Source organism: Borostomias antarcticus (assembly GCF_949987555.1).
Source record: "Borostomias antarcticus genome assembly, chromosome: 4".
NCBI classification, from domain to species: Eukaryota; Metazoa; Chordata; class Actinopteri; order Stomiiformes; family Stomiidae; genus Borostomias; species Borostomias antarcticus.
Window position 1 is genome coordinate 5195334 of NC_140237.1, and position 20184 is coordinate 5215517.

General features: G+C 47.7%; 1 long non-coding RNA gene across 1 annotated transcript; it reads right to left on the reverse strand.

Annotated features, from left to right (window-relative positions):
• Nucleotides 1-11775: 11775 nt before the first annotated feature.
• Nucleotides 11776-12766, reverse strand: LOC311308275. The gene is made up of 3 exons (XR_014630425.1): nucleotides 12668-12766; nucleotides 12211-12295; nucleotides 11776-12133 (listed from the first exon to the last, which is right to left on the reverse strand). It is a non-coding gene; the product is annotated as an uncharacterized lncRNA (long non-coding RNA).
• Nucleotides 12767-20184: the final 7418 nt, after the last annotated feature.

Genomic DNA, 20184 nt, shown 5'->3' on the forward strand with positions numbered 1-20184 from the left:
CCCCTTTGTGGTGTGGACAGACCAGGTGGGCTCTGTTTTTGGATAGGTTCAATTTTAAACTGTCTTACCGCCCTGGTCCCCAGAACATTCAGCTTGACGCCCTCTCGCGTATGCACTCCATGGAGGACGAGGAGGAGGTCGAACCCGAGCCCACCACTGCGTGGTGGCAGCGCTCACCTGGGAGATTGAAGCCGGCGTCGCACAGGCCCGGCAGGCCGAGCCAGATCCGGGGACAGGAGCCGAGCCAGATCCGGGGACCCCCCCCCCCGTCGCCATTATGTTCCGATCGCCGCTCGTTCCCTGGCTCTTCAGTGGACCCACTCCTCTCGGCTCACCTGCCATCCAGGGTTTCAGCGCACCCTAGAGTTTCTCCGACACCGTTACTGGTGGCCCACCATCGTCTCAGATACCAAGAAGTTTGTGGCGGCCTGTACAGTCTGCTCCCGGAATAAGGCATCTACCAGACCCCCCTCTGGTCTCCTACGCCCCCTTCCCTCTCCCAGTCGGCCGTGATCTCACGTAGCCCTGGATTTCCCCCGTCTGACAGTAATACCACCATCCTCACTGTGATTGACCGTTTTTCAAAGGCTGTACATTACATTGCTCTGCCCAAGTTGCCCTCGGCCAAGGAGACAGCTGGGCTGTTGGTGCAACATGTCTTCCATTTGCATGGCCTACCCTCTGATATCGTGTCTGATTTCCCCACAGCCGTGACGACGTGCGCTGGCTTGCGCAGCCGTGGCAGCCCCACCGACGCGCAGACTGTGGCTGGAGCACTGTTTGGGGGGGGCACGGCCCCCCTGGTGGAGGGCCGCCAAGCCAGTCAATCCGGCGACTTGAGGAGACGAGCGCACATCAGCCGCCGTGCTAGCAACGGACGAATCGCTGCCCAGATGTATTTTAGACAGGCTGAGGAGGCCACCTCCCCATGCCTGACGATCTGTGATGCGTGCCTTGATTCATTGGGGGGAAGACACGCCTTCCCCCCGGCGGTGGGCCGCCAAGCCAGTCAACCTGTGACTCGAGGGGGGGACGTCCCGCTGGTCCCAACGTACAGTTGACAGGCCGAGGAGGCCCACCTCCCCATGCCTCGACGACGTGCAGCGTTGCCAGAGTACGATGACTATCGCATTTACGATGATTTTGCCCCCTGTATGCCGTACGATCAATAGGGAAGGGAACCGAAAACTTGGGCTTGCCGTGAACCGGAACCACAGGCCAAAATCCTTAACGGTTCCTCCATCGAGCCCAATCGCTAGTTGTGCTTACATAGAGCATAGGCCTGTTGTGTTGTTTTTCACATGCCTCTGTAATATGATCTTTAGAAACGTCTTTAGACACGAAATAGCTTCCTCACTTGCTCCAGCACGCATGCGCAGAGCGTGCTGGAGCAACGATTGCGCGCTGTGCGAATGCGTGCTGGAGCAAGTGAGGAAGCTATTTCGTTTCGAAAGACGTTTCGAAAGATCATGGCATGTGAAAACCACAACAGGCCTATGCTCTATGTAAGCACAACTAGCGATTCATCAAGACAGATTGATGAAAACAACCGTTTCGCGGCAGAAAATCGATTTTTTGAAACTGCATTCTAAGTGCCCCGACCACCACCATTACACGGATATACTGGCTCGCGCTGGATTTTACATTTCTTCTACATGCCTCCAAACTACACCAAAGTGATCTCGGTGAGTCAAACGTCTTATAATATGTCGTAAATAAGGTCCAGGTTGTCAAAAACGAGCATTGTCCTTTAAGATGTGGAACTCCATGCATTGATCGTCCATTCAAATAGGCCTACCAAAAGATAAAACTAGAATCAGCGAATTATGAAAGCGAATCACAAAAGGCTTGGCTACTAATGTATTAGATGACAGCAAATCACTGCGACAAACTCCTATAATAGCCTTGACCGGAATTTATGCCATTTGACTGGTAGGCTACATTGAAACCGTACCGTACATGTTCACAAACACAGAAATATATATATATATATATATATAGGCCTATAGGCTATAACAATCCCAAACCGGGACAACCCGAACAAATGAGTACCCTCAATTGATTGGTCAGATAATTTTCTTCACATGCGGAATTTCGCTACAAACCAGAGGGTTGCGGAGGACATTTTCTGCTGCATCGAATGTCGGTATTGGTGTGTATCAAGGGCGTAGGTTTCGTATGGACGGTCGGGACATGTCCCTACCAACATTTTGGGAGGCCCAAATTGTCCCTACCAACTTTTAAGCAATCTTGTTCGCATTATCTTTGGAGTGCAGTTATATTAGATCATTTAGATGGCCTTCCCATAGTTTGGAAGGACATAATTGGTACCATTTTGAGTGAGTTAACTAATTACTTTGCATTATGTTCGGAGTTACATTAGACCGCCTACCCCTTTCCTCCACCGTGAATGTGTCATCCCAGTATTTTTTATGCCTCCGCCAGGCGATCGCCTCCCCCTCCGAAGAGGATGAGGGATATCAGGAGCTTTTTCTCCGCAACTGTAAGTAACGTTAGCGTTAGCTAGGTTAGCTAGCTACTGGTAAACTAAGTAGCTAACGTTAGGCATTAGCCACATGAAAAACAGCTAGGTTGGTGCTAGCTAATGTTACCTAAACTACCATCACTTGTCTTTACATTGTGGCAAATTATCAACTGGTGATATAAGCTGGCTAGCTAGCGAACTGTTAAGATGGCTTCTATCATCCTGTAACATTAGGGTAGCAGCAGCCATTACATTATTATACATTAGCTGCCGACCAGAGATTTAATTGAGTGGGACATCATGGCGTCCTCACAACTAACAACCGTTAGTGTCAGCATACTAGCTGGGCTATTAGCTAGCTATAGCTTTGTCAAACCCAGTCTGTGCTAGACGGGATGCTAATTTTCGCCATATTAAATTCCCATTAACTTATGCTAAAAAACGTCAGTGATATTAAAGTCGTAAGTTTTGATGTAAAAATAAATACATTGTTTTAGCCTGACAGGGGTTCTTGTTACAATTATAGGGGAAACGGAATACTCATAAGGTAACGTTATCTAGAGGTTAGCCAGCCCGTGTGAGCCGTTAACGTTACTTATGAGGACTCAGGTCTGTTTTTCTTTATACAAGCCCGTCCCTGTGTAGCCTGTTTTCTTAGGCCTACAGTTATTAGCTAACTTAGGCTATACTTGCTAACTGGAATCTCATAATTTTCCTCTCACTATATTTGCCGGAGGTTGTTAAGTGAATAAAGTAAGATAAAGTAGCGTATGTTGAAGTACATTTTTTCCAACTATGGTATCGAATTGGGTATCCAGGATTGTGGAATTTCTCAATTGGTATTGCCAACTAAATTTCTGGTATTTTGTGACTCCCCTAATGGACAGATATATCAAGAATTTATGAGTTGAATGTCAGTCTAAAAATCCAATGAAAATCTCAATTTTTATCAAATCATTTTTATATATGAAACACAGCAGCAGTTGAGAGAGAGAGAGAGTGGAGGGACGCAGCAGCAACCGAGAGAGAAAGAGAGAGTGGAGTGATGCAGCAGCAGCAAAAGTCAAGAGAGAGTGGAGGGACGCAGCAGCAGGCAGGATGTGATACACTGTAGTATTATTCAATTTCATAAATATATGCATATTTAAGAGGTTTAACCTCTCTTCCCCAGCAAAAAATGTGTATGCAGGCTACACTGTTATATGGTCCCTACCAATGTTGAAACCAAACCTACGCCTTGGTGTGTAGACTATTACGCGAAGCGAGCCGAACGGACCGCGACACACTGAGCCAAAAACCGACCACGAATGCCGAACAAACACAACCAAACGGACGAAACGTGAGCGAACCTGCGAGGATCAGAACGAGACTGAGCGATTGTGCGGCACCCTATGCACGGTTAAAGCCTGCTGATAAGCCTGCTATTGGTGGGTTAGATTCGAGAAGGAGCGTGTGAGATTGATAAACGGAAGTGATTGGTTCTAGCAAATTAGCTTGTTGTAGAGCCGGCCCATAATTAGTGACAGCTGTGAATAGTGACGGCTGTGCCATATCTATCGTGATTGCCTGGTGATGGTTAATTATGCGTGAAACGACAAGGGAGAGAATTCCTCCAATAGATAGACTCTTCTTTCAAAGCTCATTTAGTTTATGGTTTAGTTTTTTACCCTTCGTGGTGCCTTTAACATTTTGTGGAAACTACTGAAACCTCCATGTTACATGCACCTGTGACATTTACATGCAACCCTTGATTGCTTAAGTCATAGGCCCAATCTCAAACCACCCCCTACCCACTCCCACTCCGCCACCGAGTGTCCCTCCAAATTAAGTGTCACTCGCAGCTGTGGAGGGCACTCTCAATCAAGGGGGAGTGTATATAAATGGAAAGCCAAATGTGGGACGGACTCCCCACTCCACCGGAACCAACTGGAACACGGAAGCAGCTGGCACCATGGCAACTGACAGACGCCACGCAGCCCTTGTCTGTACGGCTGCACTCGTGTTAAACAGTGTGCAAAATGCTAGAGTCGCTGCTCGCAAAAGACGAAAGCGTCTGCAAACTCTTGCAACGTTGCTGTATTAGCAAGCGGTAAGTTAATTTATGTAAGCAATTTATGTAGTGTAAGCCTATGTGATCATTACAGTGACTCGACTCCTGTCAGGCTGAACAACGTGGACCGCAATAAGCAGGCATCGTGGCCATTACACAATTATTGCCCAATCCACTGTGAATACATACAATATCATACATGGAAAGAAAAAAAAAAAACATAATACAAAACCTATAAGGCCCACCCACACACACAGCTCTGAATCCAAGTTTATGCTATGAGGCCACAAGTGATGAAATAGGCTATTTATCTGCAATCAGATAAATATAACGTTGCCATTGGTGACAGTTCCAGCCAACCATGTGTATTCTCATCTGTGATAGGCCACATAATCAACATAGCAAGAACAATACTGGTGAAACATGTAGGTGTAGGCCTGTGATTCAAGTGAAATTGCAGTCTAGGCTATATTAGCTGACTGGATTTGAAAAGTACATCACATAGAAGGTGTTATTGGTAACATTTCTATGTAGACTTATAATAATAATAATAACTATTGCATCCACAGAGCTGTTAGAAATGTGTGGAAGAAAAGTGTTGCTTCATCTAACATATATATTATGATTGTGAATTAATTATTTAATAAATCTAGCAGGTCCGAGATGAATGCTCTGCTTACATTTGTGGGAATGTCCTGTTTAACTCTGTGTGTTCATTTATTGATAGAAAAATATGTCCTGTCTGTTCCCAGGGAGGTAGAATGCTGTACCTGCAGCTAAACCCAGCAGTGCCCATTCTGCGGGTGTACAATGACCCAGAGGCATGCCTGAAGAGGGACTTCCGGCTCACTCGCCAGTCAGTGGCACTGCTGCAGAGGCTGATCCACAACCCAAGGGACCATGGCTGGGGCCAGGAGCTGGAGGTCCTCATCTTCATTTACAGCCTGGCACATGGGCTGTCCCTCTCTGTGGTGTGTCGTGCATTTGGGGTCCCTAGGTCCACTGTCCACCGGGTGATCCATAAAATAGCCGATGAGATCAAGGCAAAGCTGGGTACAATGGTCGCACTGCCAACCCGGGAGGAACTGCCTAACGTCGGCCAAGGATTCTGCCAGCTTGCTGGCACTCCCATCTTCAGCCATGCAGCGGGTGCACTTGATGGATGCCACATCCGCATCAAGCCACCGGGTGGTCTGCACCAAGCTGACTACCTGAATTACAAGATCTTCTATTCCATCCAGATGCAAGCCATCTGTGATGCAACAGGCAGATTCCTAGACATCTTTGTAGGATACCCTGGATCTGTGCATGATGCGAGAGTCCTGAAGAATAGCCCCATCTTCAGCCAGGCCCTCTATCCACCAGCCGACTTCTTCCTCCTGGCAGATGGTGGATACCCATGCCTAGAAACACCTATAGGCATCATCACAATGCTACAAGCTTCCTCTACGAGGACGGAGCCAGGAGAGGTACAACCGTCACCATTCCAGGGCCCGTTCAGTGGTTGAACGTGCTTTTGGAATGATGAAGGCGAGATGGAGGGCCACATTCTTCAAGGCACTGGAGGTCAGTCCAGCCTTTGCCCCAGATATCATTGCTTGTTGTGCCTTCTTACACAATCTGTGCCTCAAGACCAATGATGTCATGGAGCTGGAAGATCTCAACCCTGATGGCGATGCCCAGGGTCCTCATGATGATGCACCAGGCGGCAGGGAAACAACTGGGAATCACATCAGAGAGCGGATGGCTGCAATGCTGTCTGCGCCTGCCCACCTCCCAGAGCACCTGAGGCAGCATGACTATGAGAATGAGCCTCCCCTCCCTCCAGAGCACCTGCAGGAGCATGACTACTTGTGAACTGTATTAAAGTAGTCACTGTTGAATAAGGCAGATTCTGGGCAGGTGGATGCAACTGTTTGCACATTTTTGTTTAATGTACTGTACATGGGGTATGTGGGGTTATATGCTTTCACTGTGTAATTTATAATGTGAGTTGGGAAAAGCATTTCCTCTTTGAGGACAATAAAATCTATCTCACTATCTGTCTATCTATTTATCTATCCATCTATCTATCTACTATCCAAGTTGCAAAACAGGATCTCATCTCAAATCATTTTATATATATATATATATAATACAATAAGTAGCTTCGACAAATCCACAACGTATATTTTAAGGTAGAAAATAATATGAACATGTCAGCACTGCGCCGTAGTGTCCCAAGATGTCCAGCAGATGGCGGCAGAGTGCACCGTACTTGGATTTTGTGGACTGATTTGGGCTTGGCTCACCCTAAATGGGTTCACCTGTTTGGTTGCTGATTGCATGCACCTGTATTTAAGACGTGTCTGTGTTTTGCCATGCATTCGAGCCTCATATGTTTCTAGGATACGCCTGTACCTTTGTTACCCTTTGTGGGACCTTCTTTTGTATTAAAGCAAGTTTGTTTTTGGCTCCTATGCTCAGCGTCCTGTACTTAAACTCAGTACTTTTAAGTTAGCATCGTGACAGTAGGCTCGAATCATCAAAATGAGTTTAATAGGCGCTGAAGGAGCGGACATCAGCCTATCCCAAGTGCTCGGAGCTTTGAAAACCCAAGGATCCTCAATCCAGCAGATCCAGACCTGGATAACACAGCAAATGCATCAACCGAACCCCCCAGGCGGCAAGACATTCCTTCAGAAACCGGAGCGGTATGATGGCATCCCAGAGACCTGTCAGGGATTTTTGACTCAATGTGACCTGTTTTTTGTTATGCAGCCAGATCAGTTCCCCTCAGAAAGAGCTAAGGTCGCTTTTATGATTTCTCTGCTCTCAGGAAAAGCTCTAGTGTGGGCTACTGCCCTGTGGGAGGCTAGTTCCCCACTTTGTGCTAATGCAGCAGAGTTTTCTAAAGCACTACGCCAGGTTTTCAACCATCCTGTGAGTGGCAGAGAAGCAGCACGCCGCATCAGCACGCTCCGCCAAGGGGCCAGAGCCGTTTCTGAGTATGCTATAGAATTCCGCACCTTGGCAGCTGAGAGTAAATGGAACAATGAAGCACTTTTGACCACTTTTTATAACGGCCTGTCTGAGGCGGTAAAAGATGATTTGGCTAGTCGGGAGTGGGGTGCCACTTTAGATGAGCTCATTACCACCTCTATCTGCCTCGATCAGCGCATACGCGAAAGGAGGCGTGAGCGCAGGCTTCCCAACTCCGCACAGCCCCAAGCGCGTTCGCCACAGAGCGCGTCAGCTCCCGCTGCTCAGCCCACTCAAGCGGAGGCTATGGAGATAGGCAGGTACCGCATCACACCTGCTGAAAGAGAGCGTCGCCGCAGAGAGAGATGCTGTCTTTACTGCGGTGAGGCTGGTCATTACAGAGACCGATGCCCCCAGCTGCAGGGAAACGAAAACGCTCATTAGGGGAAGGGGACAGCTTAGTGAGCAGTTTGGTCCGATCTCAGTCCCCCAACCCAGCTAAGCGCCTATCCCTGAGTGCTCAACTCACCTGGACCCCAGAGAACTCTGAGAACATCCCAATCACTGTGCTGATCGATTCCGGTTCAGAGGAGAATCTGATGAACTCTGCTCTGGTCACACGCCTCGGTCTACCGGTCATGGCTCGTCCCAATCCTGTGAGAATACAGGCACTCGACGGACGACCCCTAGGCTCCGGTAAGATCAACTACATGACACGCCCCTTATCGCTACAGATTGGTTCACATAAAGAGACTATCTCTTTGGCTTTAGTCGAATCCCACCATGACATGGTAGTACTAGGGTTTCCCTGGCTCCAGAAGCACAACCCCCTAATCAATTGGTCCACTGGGGCAATTTTGTCATGGAGCTCAGAGTGTGTTTCAGCCAATCATTTTACACCTGGGATAGAGTGTTCCGCTGCCTGTTCATCTCCTGAGCTCACTTCAGTCCCTGCCGAGTATCATGACTTAGCTGAAGTGTTTAGTAAGACTAGAGCTACAGAACTACCCCCTCACAGATCTTATGACTGTGCCATTGACCTGTTGCCTAACACTATTCCCCCCCGGGGACGACTGTACCCTCTCTCCATCCCAGAGACTCAGGCCATGGAGGATTACATAAGTGAGTCCCTTACCAATGGGCTTATTAAGCCCTCGACCTCACCCGTGTCAGCAGGATTCTTTTTTGTACCCAAGAAAGATGGTGGTCTACGACCATGCATAGACTACCGAGCACTGACAACATCACAGTGAAAAACAAATATCCGTTGCCACTCATGTCTTCTGCTTTTGACCTCCTTGGAGGAGCTACAGTGTTCACCAAACTAGACCTGCGGAACGCTTACCATTTGGTCCGCATCAGAGAGAATGATGAGTGGAAGACTGCATTTAGCACCCCTAGTGGACATTATGAATACTATGTGATGCCGTTTGGTCTGACTAATGCACCCGCTGTGTTCCAAGCCTTTGTAAACGACGTGCTCAGAGACTTCCTCAACCGCAGTGTGTTTGTTTACCTCGATGATGTGCTCATCTTCTCCAAGTCCCTTACAGAACATCGTCAGCACGTCCGGCAGGTCCTACAGCGGTTACTGGACAATCAGCTGTTTGTCAAACTAGAGAAGTGTGAGTTCCATGTTACACGCACCTCCTTTTTGGGGTATGTCATCTCCCCTGACGGTGTGATCATGGACCAATCCAGGGTGCAAGCAGTACTGGACTGGCCGGTTCCTACCACTCTCAAACAGGTACAACGTTTTGTGGGATTTGCTAACTTCTATCGTCGTTTCATCCGAGGTTTCAGCTCCATTGTAGCACCCATCACAGCAGTGACCCGTGGAGCACCGACCAAACTCAGATGGACCCCGGAGGCACAAGCGGCATTCGAGCACCTCAAGGCTCAGTTCACGTCGGCTCCCCTGCTGAGGCATCCTGACCCTACCCTACCGTTTGTATTGGAGGTGGACGCGTCCAGTTCTGGAGTTGGAGCCGTGCTTTCCCAGAAGTCAGGTATGGACAATAAGACTCACCCGTGTGCCTTTTTCTCTCGCAAGCTCAGTGACGCTGAAAGGAACTACGACGCCGGTGACAGGGAGCTGTTGGCCATCCTACGGGCGCTTGAGGAATGGAGACACTGGCTAGAAGGAGCACGCCACCCATTCACTGTCATCACGGATCATAAAAACCTCCAGTACATCCGTGAAGCCAAACGCCTGAACCCCCGACAAGCCAGGTGGGCTCTGTTTTTCACCCGATTCAGGTTTATCATCACGTTTCGCCCCGGAACCAAGAACGCCAAGGCTGATGCCTTATCACGACAGTATGACATTGATGTTACTGACCCTGTCCCCGAGTGCATCATTCCCCCCAGCTGTGTGGTGGGACAGGTGACGCTTGCCCTGGAGGACGCCATCCTGCGTGCGCAAGAGGAGGATCCGGGTCCTAGTGGAGTACCCCTGGGCCATCTGTATGTCCCACTCAACGCCCGCTCTGATGTTCTACAGTGGGGGCATGACTCACCAGTGACGGGGCATCCGGGGACTGCCCGCACGGTAGAGCTAGTTAGCCGCCACTTTTGGTGGCCGCGCATGAGAAGCGACATTGAGGAATATGTCCACGCATGTACAGTCTGTGCTACACAGAAGTCAGGGAACCAAGCCCCGGCAGGCCTGCTTCACCCCCTGCCGGTCCCATATCGACCATGGTCCCACATTTCGATGGATTTCATCACAGGCCTACCACCTTCTGATGGCAACACTGTGATTTTTGTAATCGTGGACCGGTTCTCTAAAGCTGCCCACTTTGTCCCTTTACCTAAGCTGCCTTCAGCGAAGGAAACCGCCGATGTGGTGGTCCGGGAGGTGGTGCGTTACCATGGCATCCCAAGTGACATTGTCTCTGATAGAGGCCCCCAATTCATGTCCAAGTATTGGTGTGCATTTTGGTCCTTGTTTGAAACATCTGTCAGTCTTTCTTCAGGCTATCATCCCGAGAGTAATGGACAGACGGAACGTGTGAACCAGGAACTGGAGAAATACTTGCGCTGTATGGTCTCATCCAATCCGGGTGCCTGGAGTCGGAAGCTGGTGTGGGCTGAAATCGCCCACAACCAACTGAGTGGGTCATCCACCGGTATGTCCCCTTTTGAGGTTCAGTATGGATTTGTCCCACCGTTTTTTCCCTCTCAACAGTCCGAGTCAGCGGTCCCCTCTGCGGATGCTGCTGTGGCCAGGTGCCGCCAGGCCTGGAAAAAGGCCCGTGCTGCGCTTACGCGCACCACCGAACGCCATCGAATCCAGGCCAATCGCAGGAGACGGCCTACCCCGACGTTCCGCCCTGGACAGAAAGTGTGGCTCTCCACCAAGAACCTGCCTCTGCGCACAGACACCAAGTTCACTCCCCGGTTCATCGGCCCGTTTCCTGTGGAGAGGAGGGTTAACCCGGTGGCTTACAAACTCAAACTTCCTAGGACTCTCCGGGTGAGACCGGTGTTCCATGTCTCCTTATTGAAACCTCTATTCTCCTCACCCTTGTCCAGGCCTGCCCCGCTGCCGCCCCCTCCGCGGGTCATCGCTGGTGGCCCGGTCTACACCGTCCGGAGGCTGCTGGATTCCCGGCGGTGGGGGCGGGGCCTCCAGTACCTGATAGACTGGGAGGGCTACGGCCCGGAGGAGCGCTCATGGGTGCCCTCCCGGCACGTCCTGGATCCTGGCCTCATCCGCGCCTTTCACCGCGCCCACCCTCTCAAACCTGGCCCACCTGGAGGTGGTCGTCGGGAGGGGGGCACTGTCAGCACTGCGCCGTAGTGTCCCAAGATGTCCAGCAGATGGCGGCAGAGTGCACCGTACTTGGATTTTGTGGACTGATTTGGGCTTGGCTCACCCTAAATGGGTTCACCTGTTTGGTTGCTGATTGCATGCACCTGTATTTAAGACGTGTCTGTGTTTTGCCATGCATTCGAGCCTCATATGTTTCTAGGATACGCCTGTACCTTTGTTACCCTTTGTGGGACCTTCTTTTGTATTAAAGCAAGTTTGTTTTTGGCTCCTATGCTCAGCGTCCTGTACTTAAACTCAGTACTTTTAAGTTAGCATCGTGACAGAACAAACATGATTTGAGCAATGAATGTGAACAAAAATAACAACAAAAAAATCATTTGAAAGAATGGTTAATAAGATGTGACATTCCAGTCTTGAATTTTGGAATGATTTTCTTATCAACCATTCTTTCAAATGCACTCAACAGTCTTTCTGATTGTTGAGTTAACTCAGTGTGGCGTATATCATCTTTTTCTGCCTCTTTTTGGAGGAACTCCAAAATCCCCCCTGTTGCCTTTCTCCTCTTGGCAGGTGGTGGCAGGGTGTCAGGGGAAGGGCTTTCTGTGGGGTGGGATATGGATGGTCCTCCTGGGCTGGGGGGTGTTCTGGGGGATGGGGAGTTTGAGGGGCTAGGGTGGCTGCCTTCTGCTTTGGAGTCGGGGAGAATGGTGGGGTTAGCCAGTGCAGAGGCAATTAGAACTGGGGGGGTAATGGATGGCTTAGACCCCAGTGCCTCATGCATGTCCATGAAATAGGGCCAGTTCTTTGGTGTGTCTTCCCCCTGGTCTGTTCCACTTCCTGTCACTGGCTTTTTCAGCTCCTGTGGATAATGGTGTGCAGTAGGTTAGCTCTCAGCGGCAATAAAACTAGCCTTTAAACAGAGACAAAGTCATTCACCTTATATTTCTTTTGTAGGTTTTCCCACTTTTTAGATGCTTGTTTGTGGGATACACCTTGGAGCCCCATCTCTTTGATCACAAACCTATAGTTCAATATAGGGGGGGGGGAATTAGGTTTTGTCTTTGGTGTGAGTGGGCTACTCAGCCCTCTTAAGGGAGCCTGGGATGATGTAATCCCCAATGAACGTGATCATATTTGGTATGAAAGGTTCATTTGTAAATACTGATAAATGGCATTCTTAAAATGAACAATACCTGTTTAGACGCCCTGGAGTGCACACACACTTTTTGGGTGATTCATGTGAAAAACTTTTAATTATGATAACATATAAAATAATCTAATTAAATACAAATGTATGAGAGATGATCACAAATCCAAAAGGAGATATGTTTAGCAAATTAACTCTTTTGTGCACTGTTGACACAAATAAATCAATGAATACTAAATAACTTACTCCCATGCCTCTTTGGCAGCATTCCTTTTTTTGGTGAATAGGTTTGCGTTTATATGTCGCAGCCTAATCAGCTCTTTTGTCTGTTCCATTGTCCCTGTAAATGAAGGAATATATGATGTCAATTTGACACAGTCCTAAGCCTATTTTGATGTATTTTTCTGTCACCTATGCATGAATACAGGCTTGTAATAGTTTGCTGTTGCCTATCTAAAATGATTGCCAGTGTAGGAAGACGGAACTTACATTTATGTGGTGTTTCCTCCGGCATCGCTTTGCCACAAGCACTTCCTGTTTCGGCTATCGGGAGCTTGCACCGATGCAGACTCGCTATTTAAGGGTTTGACAGCCCACTCGCACTCCAGGGGCACTCCGCGCTAATTGGTTTGGGACGGCCCTTAACATGGCGACGCTCGGCGTGAACGCGCAAACGGAGGGGGAGTGGATAGGGCGAGGGTTTAGGGGGTGGTTTGAGATTGGGCCATAGTGTGAAACCGTCTATGGCTTCTCACTTTCTAGGAAGCTCAAGAAAGAGCATGACTTGCCCTTCGTGTAAAGTTGTAAGTTCATGCCCAGGGTGATGCAGAATACAAATGTGAATGTATACTCATTGTGCTGTGACACGATTTCAAAGTTTTAAATGATGGTCCGGTCAGTTTTGTTGACACTCATGTATTTGTGATCTTCTCTTCCTCCTCTCCTCATGCACACTTCCCCATAGTTTCATTTAGCTTAACTAATAGCCTTTATGCTCAGTGGGAGAATCCCAGTATAGTTTTACTTTGTTGTATTTTTAAAAAATTGTTAGTTTAGGGTTAGCAATTACTGTTACTACAAAAGAAGGCTCTTTTGTAGAAGTTTTATTAGAAGATCAAGCTAAAGCCAAACTACCAGCTTCTCAGTTGGCTTAACAAGAACATGACCTTCCCATGGTGTCTATGGTTGAGTTCAAGCCCTGGGTGATGCAGAATAAACATGCTAATGCCTACTCAGGCATTGTACTGTTTGGATTTCAGACACATGATTAAAAATAATAATAATTAGAGGTTTTAAATAATTATGGTCCAGGCAGAGACCCTTGTCTCCTCCTTCCTCCTCAAAACGCCTGGCCCTGATTTTAGTTCATTTTAGTTAGTTTTGTAGTGTTTTGAAATTGTATGGTAGGCCTACATCATCTGTTCAGTAGAAATCACTTGTGGTTATTTTGTAGTGGACTATATAGTGAATGAAATTAACCGTTGAGAATTCAAACACTAGAAAAAAATGGCCGACACACTATATAGTGCACTATATAGGGAATAGGGAATGGTTTCGAACACAGCTTATGATATAGCCTACCAACAGGCAAATCACAGTGAAGGTATCACTCCATAAACGTTGTCAGCGGCGTTAAGTTGACCATAGCAACGGTAAACAATACTATTTCAGTTTACGGAGGGCTGAAAGCAATGCAATTTAATGAAATTGAACACTACAAACCCATCTTATTCAAAAAGATATTTAACAACAGTGCAGTGCTGTTGTATAAACGCAATATCACATGATGGAGTGCTTTAATGTGGTTGTTGACACAGCTATGCTGGCTACAGCACTCGAGCTGTGCTCTTGTGCTTACGACCACAGCACAGCCATGCCAATAACCACGGTGAAGCACTCCCTCTCGTGTGTTAGTGCTAAAATTATGTGCAAGTTTGGTTTGGGTTTGTGATAGCCAGTTAGCTCATGACTATAGCAGCAGCTACCAGTTAGCTAACATTACAACGATGATTCCTACAGTATATGTAGCTATTTTGATGCTATTCGTTCAATTTGGCATTTCAGCTGTAGAAAAAATGTACAACAAAGTTGGAAATGCAGATACAGAGTAAAGCACTAAGCCTAAAAGATGAAGAAAAAGGAACTACATACATCCATATGTACAGCAGCTGTACAGGATAGCATATAATAGAACAAAGATATAGTCATAGTCATCTTTATTTGTTACATGCATATTATTTACAACTGGTCAGGTTGCCCAAAGCGTGGCTTCCATTAGGTGAAAACATAAAGACAACAACTGAGCAGAGGAAGGAAACAGACATATAGAACTCCACTAAGGGTAATGAGCAACAAGAATAGTCAGATAATAAAGAAAATACAAAATTAGCTATAGTATGGAGCACATCTCAGTAATTCAGTTTGCGGCAGAAATATTTCTTGATCTCTCTCTTGAATGTAGTCAAATCAGGGGCAGTTCTAATGTCCAGTGGCAGTGCATTCCACAGCCGTGGTGCTGCTACTGCAAAGGCTCCATCACCTCTTGAGACCAGGTTAGATCGGTGGACGTGTAGCAGTCTCTGAGACCAGGTTAGACCAGGGGACGTGTAGCAGTCTCTGAGACCAGGTTAGACCAGGGGACGTGTAGCAGTCTCTGAGACCAGGTTAGACCAGGGGACGTGTAGCAGTCTCTGAGACCAGGTTAGACCAGGGGACGTGTAGCAGTCTCTGAGACCAGGTTAGACCAGGGGACGTGTAGCAGTCTCTGAGACCAGGCCTAGACCAGGTTAGACCGGGGGACGTGTAGCAGTCTCTGAGACCAGGTTAGACCGGGGGACGTGTAGCAGTCTCTGAGACCAGGTTACACCGGGGGACGTGTAGCAGTCTCTGAGACCAGGTTAGACCAGAGACCGGGGGACGCATAGCAGTCTCTGAGACCAGGTTAGACCGGGGGACGTGTAGCAGTCTCTGAGACCAGGCCTAGACCAGGTTACACCGGGGGACGTGTAGCAGTCTCTGAGACCAGGTTACACCGGGGGACGTGTAGCAGTCTCTGAGACCAGGTTAGACCAGAGACCGGGGGACGCATAGCAGTCTCTGAGACCAGGTTAGACCGGGGGACGTGTAGCAGTCTCTGAGACCAGGTTAGACCAGAGACCGGGGGACGTGTAGCAGTCTCTGAGACCAGGTTAGACCAGAGACCGGGGGACGTGTAGCAGTCTCTGAGACCAGGTTAGACCAGAGACCGGGGGACGTGTAGCAGTCTCTGAGACCAGGTTAGACCAGAGACCGGGGGACGTGTAGCAGTCTCTGAGACCAGGTTAGACCAGAGACCGGGGGACGTGTAGCAGTCTCTGAGACCAGGTTAGACCGGGGGACGCGTAGCAGTCTCTGGTCACCTGATCTAAGGGTTCTTGATGTTTGTGTTGATGTATATTCCAGGAGTTCTGAGATGTAATCGGGGGCAAGTCCATTTAGTGCTTTATAGGTGAACATGAGGGACGTTTGATGCCGTCTAAAAATGACGTTTGGAGGCGATGGACAAACGTTGAATTCTGACGTCTGCCTGGTGAGACCAGGTTGTACATACATACATAGATGCTGTATGGATTATGTCTAGTAATACACATACTGTAGGCTATACTTCAGACATGCTCAGGCACTGTTCATTATGTTTATTACAGTCTCATGGCCGCTGGCACAAAGGATTGTCTGAACCGCTTTGTATTGCACCTGGGTGGGATGAGCCTGTGGCTGAAAGTGCTCCCCATCTGCCACAGCTCATCATAGTGGGGATGGGAGGGGTTGTCCAGGTTAGACTTCAGTTTGTCCCTCATCCCCCTCCTCTCCACCACAGTCTCCAGGCTGTCCAGTTGTTGCTCCACAACAGAGCTGGCCCCAGACGGGCCTCCCATCTTTGTCTCCAATTATCCTGGTCCTCCATACACCTGGTGATCTCATCGGTGGTCTCCACTTCCACATCCAACTTAATTATGTCCCCAAATTATTTGGTAGGATGTCCTTGCAACTTGTGTCCATGCCATGGGGATGGCTCCCATAACACCAGCTTGCTCACGGTGTCTGTAGCAGTGCCCAGCCAGCCTCATTCTCCTTGCTGCTAGCTTCCCACTCACCCTTTGCCTCTCTCTGTACAGACCTTCAATATGACTTATGTCCAACGCTGCATGTAGCATTCTGGTGTAGCATCCGTCCAGCGACCACTGCAGGGAGTGGCTCAGGGTCCAGCACTCACAGCCATACAGGAGAACGGCCTCCACGATGGCGTCGAAGAAATGGAGCTTGGTTTCATGGGGGAGGTTGGATTTCCACACGTTGCTCATACTGTTTAGAGCTCTCCACGTGAGCGCCTTCCTCACTTTGAGGTCCTGCTCCATTGAGTTGATCCAAAAGCCCAGTTATTTGAAGTCCTCAACCTCCTTCAGAGCAGTACCCTCAGCTGTCATTAGGGGCAGATGTTCCATGGTGTTAAAAGTGATGACCTCAGTTTTCTTGGCGTTCAGTACATGACCCACCTTGGCACATTCCCTTTCCACTCTGGTCAGGAGCTCTTGTGCTTGCCTCACTTGGTTAGATATCAGGCTGATGACAGTGGTTGTAGTCCAGGTCTGTTAGGATTACAGCAGGATACTTTATCCACCTCCTAGGTGTGAAGCCAAGATCCTCCTCTCTTCCCTGGATTGCCTGCCTCAGTGCGTAGTCCAGGACTATTATAAAGAGGAAGGGTGCGTGGGTGTCCCCTTGTAACACTCCCACCATGATGTCAAAATCCTCGCTGCTGCCATCCGGCGTCACAACCCTTGCCCTTGTGTTCGAAGATATGGTCCCTATGACCTTAAGTTAATTGGGGGGAACACCATAGGTCTGAGATTTTCATCTCATCATGACGCCTCTGTGTATTGAGTCAAAGGCCTTTTTGAATCAACAAAACACCACGCCGCTGTCATGTCCTTCTTCTTTACCTTGATGATCCTCCTTAGGACCAAGATCTGACTTACTGTGGACCTCCCCTCTCGAAAGCCATTCTGGTTCTCTCAAGTTTGGGTTGATCAGGCAATGCAGCCTGTTAAGTATCATGCGGTTGTACATATTTGCAATGATATGGGTCAGGCTGATGTTGATCCAGATCCCTGGATTTAGGCACTGGGATAATATTGGAGAGACACAATATAGCAGGCTTGTTATTTTTCATTAGGGCAAGGTTGCAGATGCCCCAGGTTGCAGATGTCCCAGGTTGCAGATGTCCCAGGTTGCAGATGCCCCAGGTTGCAGATGCCCCAGGTTGCAGATGTCCCAGGTTGCAGATGTCCAATATGATGTCATTAAGGTCACGGTGACTCTGTAGCACCGATTAAACTGAAAAAGGCTGTAGCTAAGCACAAAGCTCTATGGAGGAATGAACTTAAGTATATATATATGTATAAGAGCTGAGCACACATGGAGGAAGACCAAGCTACAGGCCATAAGAAATGCTAGAAGAGATCTCTTATCAAAACTGATCTCTAGAAATCAAAACAATTCCAGGGCACTTTTCTTAACGATTGACAACCTCTTAAATCCCGCCCTATACACCTATCAACATGTCCTCTACTTCAAAGTGTGAGGAATTTGTAGCATATTTTATCACCCAGTCAAGACCAAATGTTTTCATTGATGACCCTGTTCATCCACAGAGCAGGGTTATGAACTTGTTTCCACCAGTTGACACAGAGATGCTGATGAAAGTGGTGTCACAACTTAAGTTGTCTACCTGCTTCATCTTATTCCCACCAAGTTCTTCAAGACTATTTTGAACTCTGTGGGAGTCACATTAGCTATTGTAAATTGTACCCATTCTGAAGAAAAACAACTTAGACTCCTCAGTCCTCAGCAATTTTAGACCTAGATCTCCAATCTCCCTTATTTGAGTACAATTCTAGAAAAAAACTGTATTCAAACAGCTAAATAATTTCCCAGCTGCAATTTCTATTCTGGACACTTTTCAGTCAGTTTTTCGCCAGCATCATACAGTAGCACAGAGACAGTGCTGGTAAAGGTTGTAAACAATGTCAGAATCGATGCTGCCTCGAAAAAGCTCTCTGTCCTCCTGGACCTGAGTGCAGCGTTTGACACTGTAGATCATGATATCCTTGTTAGAAGACTGGAGAACTGGGTCAGCCTCTCCAGGCCGGTCCTTGACTGGTTCAGGACATATTTAACTGGCAAGTTTATCATCACCCTTGGTGACCACACCTCAAAGAACACTGAGATGACATGTGGGTCCCAAAAGGATCAGTTCTAAGCTTGTGACCAAGTGAAAAAATCTCACTCCACACTTTTGGTCTAACTTGGCAGTTTGTTTGTTCTAACTGTGCTAGTGTGTTTTCAACACGTTGAATAGCCTCTGCCGAACTATAGTAACGATTACAACTCTGAAAACTAAACTGCTGACCCTTGGCTCAGGCTAAAGTTAACACAAAGCTGTCATCGAATGATCTGCAAAGCAGTTTGCATGGCTACTAGCACTAATCAAAAGGGATCAAATTGAAAAGCTCTAATGCCGGGCTCACTACAGGATATTTAAAATCCTAACCAATTTCGAAATCGGGTTACATCACGCACATAAGGAGAATCTTAACAGATATTCTTCTTGCACATCTCAAACAAGCACACACAGCAAGATTTGAAAATAACGGCTCATCACACACTACAGGATCTTATCATGCCCGATCGAGCAACGAATCACTGGTCTCGCCGTCTCACTTGTAAAGTCGGGACGTAATAATCTTAAATATCAAACATGTTTGATATTATCGGGGCCGCCCCGATGGGTCGGCGAGCCGATCGGGAGGTATAAGATTGGATCTGTAAACCCCTCACATTACAAGATAATCTGGGCCGATTATTGGCCCCGACCAACGTTCCAGACTAGATTTCTCTTCCGATTGTGGGGAGGGGTGAATCGGGGATAAATAGGCCCAAAAATTCTGTAGTCTGAGCCCGGCATAACAGGCATGAGTATTTGTAGCAAGAGATTCCCTAACCTACTGCTAGCCAGCTAAACTACTTAACGTTTAAACATAGTTGCTGCAAATCCTTAATCTCAATCCAATCTTGTGAATTGAGCACACAGTCAATAAAACAGAATCAAATCTAACGTTGCTTGCCGGGACATCCATTTCCAATGTTTTGCTCCACTCCAGACCAGGCCGTTTCACTGCGGACGAATATAAGGGAGGACATAATTTCCGGTAACGTGGGTCTTTCACTCTATAGGGAGCGATTCTGATTGGTAGCGTTGTTAGAAGGCGCTCATTCTAGCCTAGATTCTCGATAGAGATGTCTCCAGACTTTCGGTGGCTGAGAGGCGGAGATCTCAAAAGTCTGACATTACGAAACTATAGAGAATAGGGAACGATTTCAAACACAGCTTTAAATGCTTTAAATGGGAACTCACTGTACAGTACGTACTGTAAGTCTAGACATGACTTGAAATATTGTCTACTGACCATAGAACCTTTCCATTGCAGAGTGGGCTATATAACTATGTGTAAGTAATTACATGAGTCATTTTGGGTTGAGGTTACAACTAAGACCATGTTGTTGTTCCAAGCATTGTTCCCACATCATCAGTTCAGTGCAGTCACACAGCTTTTCTCCTCTTCATACAAAGCAGGCCAACACAACAAACCAATCATAGATTCACTGATGCTCTTTCCACCCTTTTACCTAAGGGCAGTGTCTCTACTGAGCCTGCTACACTGGTG